This window comes from Rousettus aegyptiacus, unplaced genomic scaffold (assembly GCF_014176215.1).
Source record: "Rousettus aegyptiacus isolate mRouAeg1 unplaced genomic scaffold, mRouAeg1.p scaffold_m13_p_5, whole genome shotgun sequence".
In the NCBI taxonomy this organism is placed as follows: Eukaryota; Metazoa; Chordata; class Mammalia; order Chiroptera; family Pteropodidae; genus Rousettus; species Rousettus aegyptiacus.
Window position 1 is genome coordinate 58,902,778 of NW_023416308.1, and position 9,710 is coordinate 58,912,487.

At 32.1% G+C, this 9,710-nt stretch overlaps 1 pseudogene; it reads left to right on the top strand.

Annotated features, from left to right (window-relative positions):
* Positions 1-8,184: 8,184 nt before the first annotated feature.
* Positions 8,185-8,303, top strand: LOC118603462 (annotated as a pseudogene).
* Positions 8,304-9,710: the final 1,407 nt, after the last annotated feature.

The window sequence follows — 9,710 nt, forward strand, 5'->3', positions numbered from 1 at the left end:
ATTGCTACCTACACTATTCAGGTATTGTTATATTTTCAGGAAGTAAAAAAGAGAAAAGCTTTTTTCAGACTTCCATTTGTCTGAAACAGGAAAGGAAAACTGTGATAACATGTACAAAAAATAACCTACACAAAATAAAGCATTAATGTAAGGGGGAAAAAAAAAACGCTATAAGCTAACCAACAAAACTATTGACTGACATTCCTGATGAATATAGATGCAAAAATTCTCAACAAAATATTAGCAAAACAAATTCAAGAACACAGTAAAAGAGTTATATATCAAGATCAAGTGAGATTTATCCATGGGATGCAAGAATGACTCAACATATACAAATTGGTAAATAACACATTAATAGAATGTAAGACAAAAAAATTAAAAATAATTATCTCAGTAGATGCTGAAGAAGAATCTAACAAACTCCAAAATTCTTTTGTAATAAAACCCTCAATGAACTAGGTATGAAAGAAACATAACTCAGCATAGTAATGGCCAGATATAGCAAACCCACAGCTAACATACTCAGTTGTTAAAAACTGAAAGCTGTTTGACTAATCTAAAGAAAACAAGATTCCTACTCTCACCTCTCTTATTCAATATAGCTCTAGCTAGAGCAATTTGGCAAGATGAAGAAATAAAATTCCCCAAACAGAAAATAAAAAATAAAATTGTTATTTGTAGATGATATACTTTCATATATAGAAAATCCCAGACTCATTTGAAAAACTTTTGGAACTAATCAACGATTTCAGTAAATGTGTGGATGTAAAATTAACATACAGAAATCTGTTGCATTTCTATACACTAATAATGAAACATCTGAAAAATAAAGAAAACTATTCCATTTACAATAGCATCAAAAACAATAAAATACTTATAAATAAATTTAATCAAGAAAAGGGAAGGTCTGTACTATAAAAACTACCAGACTTTTGCTGAAGGAAGTTGAAGAAGACACAAATGGAAAGATGTCTCATGTTAATAGATAAGAATATTGTTAAAATGCTGATACCCAAAACCACTTATAGACCCAACACAATCTCCATCAAAATCCCAATGGCATTTTTTGCCAGAATAGAAAAAAACACTCCTAAAATTTGTATGGGACCACAAAGACCCTGAATAGCTAAAGCAATCCTGAGAAAGAAGAACGAAGCCAGAGATGTGACAGTTCCTAATTTTATACTATACTACAAAACTCTAATAATTAAAACAGTATAATAGTGCCATAAGAACAGACACATAGACAAATGGTACAGAATAGCGACCCCAGAATTAAACCTCACATATACAGTCAAGTAATATTTGACTAATGAGCCAAGGACACCCAATAGGGAAAGGATAATCTCTTCAACAAATGCTGCTGGAAAAACCTAGATAAACATATGAAGAAAAATTAATTTTGACCCCGTCTTATGTCACTCAAAAAAATGAACTCCAAATGCATCAAAGACTTAAGCATGAGACCTAATACCGTAAAATGTAAGGAAGAAAACCCTCAACATTGATCTTGGCAATTTTATTTATTTATTTGATATGACAACAAAAACACAAAAGCAAAAATCAACACATGGAACATCATCAAACTTAAAAGCTCTTCACAGCAAAAGAACAATAAACAAATGAAAAGTCAAATTTTTGCAAAGCATATCTAAGTGGTTAATATGTAAAATATATTTAAAAACATACAATTCAACAAGTAAAATATGATTTAAAAATGAACAAAGAACTAAATACACATTTTTTCAAAGACATCCAAATGGACTATAGGTACATGAAAAAATGGTCAGCTTCACTAATCATCAGGGAAATGCAAATCAAACCCACAATGAGATACCACCTTCCACCTGTTAGAATGGCCATCGACAAGCAGACAACAGATAGCAAGTGTTGTTGAGAATGTCAAGAAAGAAAACATTGTTGGGAATGTAAATTAGTTCAGCCATTATGGAAAACAACACAGAGGTTTCTCAAAAAACTAAAAATAGATATACCATATTACCTAGCAATTCTACTTCTGAGTTAAACCCAAAGGAAATAATAACAAAATACTGAAGACATACATGCACTCCAAATTATATTGCAGCATTATTCATAATGGCCAACATATGGAAACAATGTAAGTTCCATCAACAGATGAATGGCTAAAGATGTGGTATGTATAATTATTCAGCCATGAGAAACAAGGACATCTTGTCACTGTGACAACATGAAAAAAACTTGCAGACATTATTCTTAGTGATATATGTCAGACAGAAAGACAAATACTATATGTATCACTCATATATGGAATCTTAAAAAATCAAAAATCACAAAAACAGTAAAATGGTTGTTACCAGGGATTGGAGGGTAGGGAGATAGGACAGATGTTGTTTAAGGGTATAAACTTCTATCTAGTAGTAAATAAATCTTGGAGTTAACATAATATAGTAAATGTAGATAAAAATATATTTTTTTATCATTAAACTTGCTAAGATACTGGAACTTAACTATTCCAGCCACTAACAAGAAATGATAACTATGTAACATGACAGAAGTGTCATTGCTACAATGATAATCATGGTACAACATAAAAATGTATCAAATTAACATATATACTTTACATCTACAGTGTTATATATCAAATATATTTTAATAAAAGGAAAAACAAGCTCAGAGACTTAAGTATGCTACTTATAATTACAGCTAATAAGTTTTTCAAGCATTTGAAATTTACCAGTTTGTCTACATGATTAGGATCATTACCAAAAACAAACAAAAAATATTGGATTGGAATTCATAGTTAAGTGAAAAACTGATATGTAAATTGGGAGCCAGTATGAAGCTGAAGCTAAATTAGTGAGTTCCAATTTAGATGTGGATGGCCAGGAGCATTTTGAGAGAAACTCCCCAAATTTATGAGGGTTATGGTAAATATGAGAGTGATTTGTTTGGAGTTAAGTAATATTTTGGAAATTAAGCTTTTCTAAATTCACTGATCATAATAATTCATAATATCTACTATAAAAATCTTCACATTCACCAAATATAATTATTTCTAAGTTTGTACTTGAAAAGAAATGTACTTGTTTGGAAATTTCGCAGCTGTTTTATCTACTTTCCATATACAAAGACAAAACCAAAACCAAAAACAAACAGGGTAGTTACAGCAACTGTACAAATATTTTTAAAGTTGTAATTGAAATTGAACATAAAAATTACCACAAATACCATATACCTATTCGTTCCCTGAGTCATTTCACAAATATTTCTCAACTTTTAGATAATGTATTTGTTCTTTTATTGAAAGCTAATTGGCATTTTTATTGTTTTAGTACTTTTTAGATTTTCAAGTCAGACAGAAGTGTTACTTTACTTTCCTATACCTATTAACTAAAGTTACCCATGTGTGTGTTTTAAAACTAGGCATTCAATTAGCCAGTACTCTCTGCTGAACTTGTCTGACAAATATCTGCTGTAGCAAATGATGAATGTCTTTCTTTGAAATCATATCTAAACAGATACCAATGGCATTCATTCATAAACTAGCTGTCTTGTTATATCACTAGTACATTGTCAAGCCCACACTATAACCTGCTAAGGGAAAACCACTGAAGCTTTGTAGGTTTTAAAATGTTTTTATCTTATCAAAGCATGTTTGTAACATCCTAGTAAACTAAGTCATTGTCAACTTGGAGACTGCAAAATATGTCCTGGAAATGGTTACACTATTCATTCATAAGGCAACCAAGATAATTAAGTCATCTATCAATGCTGATGCTTGCTTGGGTGTATGATGTTTCCTTGTTGTCCTGACCTTGGTGTGTCGTCTGGAGCTCCGATAAAGCCTTTGATGGATATGTGAGCAGTCATAACTACCTCAAGGTTTGAACATCCCAGTATACTCAGAGTGAGAACTTTATAGTCATCCTTATATTTTCAATCATCTTGACTTTCTTCTACAATATTCAATTTCAATACAACCACTTAAGCTAAATTAGTTATTTCATCTTGGTCTTTTCCCTATTATAGTCTTACTGCATTATGAATGTTTGCCTCTCCTACTCTAATATAATCTCTTCAAAGTATTAGATTGTATCTTACTTAGTTTTCTTTCCCTTGCACAAGCCTATTGTCATATAAAATTAGTAAGTGTTAAATAATTTTATTGGTGCTTTTTTATTTGGTGTAGATACTATAATAATAATATTCTTTAAAAAGAAAAAGGGAAACTGGGAAAATATTTATTGAGTACCAATCATGTATCATAAAATATATCTAAAAAGATGATACATCGCTAGATTTAAAACCATATAAATATATTTAAGCCTGAATTATGCCAATTGAGAGCAAAATAATTTTTGGAACATAATTTCATTTTTCTTTTAGTTTCTGCAACTAAAAAAATAAAAGGTTCATAATACCTACAACCTAGGATTGCTGTGAAAATAAAATGAAGAAAAATATTTTAAAATAATTTTCGAATTGTACTGTACTGAGCAGTAAAAACGTTAAGCAAAAAAAAAAAAAAAGCATAAAAAAAGTACTATTATCGTGAGTTTCATTATTATGTCAATTTTCAATTTATCTCTTCCTTGATCTATTTAAAGCATGTAACACAGTTAATCACTCCCCTCTTTGAAATTTAGTTTCATTTTCTCCATATCCATCTGGTTACTATTTCTCAATTACTCTTGTAATTATCTCCTTGTATACCTAACTTCTTAAAGAAAGAGTCAGTTCTTACATCTTTTATCCTCTTTACCCACTTTTACTTTTGGGGGCATGTCATTCTACTTTATATTCCAACTAAATGCTAAAAGTTCCTGAAGCTTTATTTTTAACTCAGTCATTTCCCCTGAATGCAGATTCACATATCTGTCCATTAGACATCTCAATTATTTGAAAGACATCACAAACTTAACATCTCTCAAACTGAATTCCTGCTCTATTCCCAACCTACCTTCATTTATTTTACCTACAGACTTCTCAACCTTAGCTAATAGAAACTCCACTCCTCCAGATACAGAACTCCCCAAAGTCTGGAAAACATCTTTTTTCTTATATTCCATATCTGATTCATGATTTGATGACTGCCAGCAAAATTTAGACTTTATTTAATCACTTCCAACACCTCTGTGGCCACATTCTGATCCAAGTCACTATCATCTTTTGTATAGATTATTACAATGGCTTTCTCACTGGTGTTTCTACTTCAGTCCTTTCACTACTACATGTCTGCTCAAATCCTTGTTAATCTTAGAAAAAGTAAGACCGAAAGTCTTTACAATGGTCCACAAGTTCTATTTGATCTGTACCCTCCCAGATACCATTAACACTATTATCTCTCTGATCTCATCCCAACTCTATCCCCAAATCCTTCCTCTGCCTCAGCCACGTTATATCTCAAATGTACCATCTACCCTCTAGCCTTAAAGCTTTTGCAATTTTTGTTCCCTCTGCTTAGGTGCTCTCCACCAAGATATCCTAAAGGCTCATTTCCTCACCTAATTCATGTTTTTGTGCAAATGCCACCTTCACAATAAGGCCTTCCCTGACTATTCTATTTATAATTGAAATCAATATCCTATCACTCTTCTCTGATTAATTGCTCTCTAAGTATTTGCCATGCCCTAAAATTATTAAATTGTAATTTGAAATGCCTTTAGATTTATAGAAAAATCATAACAATAAAACAGTGTCCCCCTATACCTTAAACCCAATTTTCTCTATTATTTACATCTTATATTGTATAGTAAATTTGTCATAATGAACCAATATCGATACCTTATTATTAATTATAGTTCATATTTTACCCAGATTCCTTCAGCTTTTCTGTCTTTTTATTTATTTCATGATGCTGAAATTCAGATCACATTATATTTAGTAGTCCTATCTTCTTAGGCTATTCTTGGCTGTGCGAGTTTCTCAGACTTTCTTTGTTTTTGATGACTTTTATGGCTTTGATGAGTATTGATCATGTATTTTATAACATTTACTTCAATTTACGTAATGTTTTTCTCATGGTTAAGTTGAATTTATGGGTTTTTGAGAGGAAGACCACAGAGATAAAATGCCATTTTTATTATGTATGGAATTTCTAGATCAAATTAGAAAGAATTTACATCTTTACAATGTTGAGTCTTCCAATCCATTAACATGGGACATCTCTCTTTTTATTTAGACCTCGAATTTTTTCATCAGTGATTTGTAGTTTTCTGAACAGATTCTATACATGTTTTCTAAGATTTATTTGGGACTACCCTGATTTAAAAGTGATCTTACTTTATAAATTTAGCTTATAAATATAAAATTATGGGAGGCCTCCATTTATATTTATATTTTATTATTTTTATATTAATGGAAACTCCATTTAAATTATATTTATAATTATATGTAACATGTGCTTAAATTAACTGTACAGTTAATGCTAAGCTTTTTAAGATAGTACGTAGCACAGTACACTAAGTATATCTGACTGTAACTCGAGCAACACTAGAATAGAAGTGAAAAGACTCTGTGGGGAGAGGTAGAGTGGAAGGCACAAGTACTGGCTTAGCCATATAATGGAGATAAGTCTGTCTTGTCTACTTCTTAGGTCATCATGGGGATTATCTGAGATTTGTGAAACTACTTTGCAAACTTCAAGTTAAGGATAGATAAGAAACATAGCCAGCAATCCACAAATAATTTTAGCCTCTGCAACTCTTGTTTATTTAGCAGAAAAGTGTTATAAGATTAAATTTTAAGAATCACTGAATGCTACATATTAAACTCAATACCACACCCAGTCTACCTCCCTCTGTTCTAAACCAGCTTCCCAAATTATCTTAATTTTTACCAGACATAATAAAGTGTTTGAATACAGGCTAAAAATATATATTTATAGACACTTGGTGTGAAGAACAGCTGGTACACCCTTAAAATAGTATATTATATGCATTACTCCTCATAAATGTTTTAAAATTCTCATTAACGGGGAAAAAAGAAAACTTTATCCAAAGAGTCCTATTTCAATACTGTAGCACATTTATAGCATCATGTATCATAAATATATATTGAAATTCTATATAACAAATAAGAGAGTTACAAATAAGATCTAAAGGAAATAAATCTTTTGAATTGCAGTACATTTTTCACTTTGGAATTATAATGATCAACAATGATTCATAACAGATTATTACCCCAGACTGTAATAAATCCTCTGCTCTCATATCATAAGCACTTAAGAACTTGGGGCCATAGCGGTAAGGTTTATACTTTACCTTGTTTTCATATTATCTAAGATATAAATCTTTGAGCCCGTAGTATGCTTAATGCATATTTATATGCATGGCTGCAGCCAAACTCTATTGCCAGGGGGCTCAAAAATTCAATAACAATTGTTTTCCATACCCCAAAAGAATTGAAATGGCTAGAGAAATCATTAAATGCTGATATAATATTAGTGACACCAGATAACTTTTCACCTTTAGCCACCCAAGAGGCGAGCTGTAGAATCTGCAGCGTTGGAAAATGGATCCTGATATCTGTCTTTATGTGTAACATATTGAGTTAACCTCTGAGTTCCATGACTCACATATATAAACATTCTTCCTTAGCAGGGAGAGGTCAGAAAGTACCAGGAGATGAACTTTATTCACTTTTCAACAAACATGTAAAAGTGAAATTCTCATTCTACTTTTCAGCAAATATTTGTTCTAAAGAAGTTTAATATTATAAACATTACATTCATAAACGCATAGAATTAAAGAAAACATATTTATGTTAATTAACTTAGTCAAGATTTTATAGTTTATATATTTTGGAGCCAAGGCTGGGACACAGGTCAGACTGAATAAAAAATCTGCTTTTTAATTGCTTTGTCACACTACACTTATTGAATGTCGATTCTATGCTAGGCACTGTATTAGTTGATAAAGAAATAATGAGACACACTTACTTGATAACCCCACAACCTAGAAAGAAAACATGGAAACATATGATAGATTTGTGAACCTCATATCATGTGCAAAAACACAGTGCAGAGGGTCTAATATTTGGGCAGAGACTTTGAAGATCTCTAAGCATTTGCTAGAAAGAGAAAGGGCCTATGAGAAGCCTCTAGAATCCTAAATTTGACCATCAGGAGAGGTTGGCCTGCTTGTAGCGTTTGGCAAAGATTTTACATGTTGGTTGCAATAAAAGGGTATAAAGAAGGGAATGTTCTACCACCATGGCACCCTGAACACACCTGATCACTTCTGATCTCAGAAGCTAAGCAGGGTTGGGCCTGGTTAGTACTAGGATGAGCGATCACCTAGGAACACCAGGTGCCATAGTCATACATAAATAAATAGGAATGTTATGAGGAATGTGAGGCATGTATTCTGCTTAAATAAGCAGTCTTAGTTTGTAGGATTATATGGCCGAAGGGTAAGCAAGTCAGAAAAAGCACATTCTGCTACTTTGGCTTTATAAAAAAATATGGGTGATTTGGGATCGAGACTGTATTTCTTTGAAAAGCAACAGTTGTAGAAAGCAATCCCAACTCACAGAGGTATTGCAGACATCAAAACCTTTTAGAGTTCTTCTTTTTCATCAAAAGGAAGTCTTTCCCTTTTTGATCATATCCAGCCCTATGCTGTTAGAATCCTTATCAAATCATGGTATCTGTAGTCTCCCACTGGGTTATGAGGTATTCTTTGGATACTTTAAGTTGCTGAATTATTTGCTATTTCATCTGTTTAGTGAGCAGATAAACAGTACTTAAGACTCAACATGGCTGAAGGGGATATAAACAAAGGAAGTAATTATTAGCCATATGTATACAATACTTCTTAACCATATAATGAGAATTCCAAGACTTAGCCAAGAAAAGTCATCCCATCCTGCCAGAAGATTCTCCAATTCCTTTTCTAAGATAAGTTTCCAGTGCTGTATTAAAGTTTCTAATTTTTGCATTTGTTTCCAAGGCCATTTTGGTGATGTTAAAGATCATGAGCAAAGCTCTAGCCATATAAGAATAGGTATCCCTTCTTAGACTTCACAGGTACAATACCTGAAGGCTAGAACATCATCGTCTATTATTGCTTCAGTGTACTCCAAATTGACCATTTTGGGCTACCTATAGAGGTATTTGTTGATGATACCTGTGATATCATGTCTGATAGAGTTCCTTTTAACTATAACATGGAAAATTTGACCACGAATCAGGTCTCTTTAAAATCAGTCATCACAGATGCACTGGTGCAAAAGGAACAATCCAATAGTCTTTTTGAATGATCAGTTTATCTGTTAATCACAAATTCTTTATGTTTCTGCTAAAATTTTAAGTTTGTCAAATACAAATACAGTATTACTTATATGTGGGACATATGTTTTTCTTGCTATACTGTAAGGCCAGTAACACTTTTTTTGTGCCCAGTTTTATAGTAAAAGAAAGTCATCCCAGGGGCTAGTTTCAGGTGAAGACAAGAGTAAAACATCAAAATACTGCATAATGGTTTAATGTCTAGAACTTGTTCTTTAGGTATCAGTTTAAAATTTGTGAGAATTATGTGCAGGCCTCAGTGAAAACTTGGGACATAGTTGTCCAGGTGTATGTTGATTCTTCCATTTAAATGAGAACACACTGACTGAGGGTGAACAGAGTTTCTAAAAGAGGTTGTGCTTAAGTCAAACACAGCCAAATAAATAGAGTCAGGTCAGGAGACAAAGAAAACAATGCTGGCTATGAAATGATGAGGAAG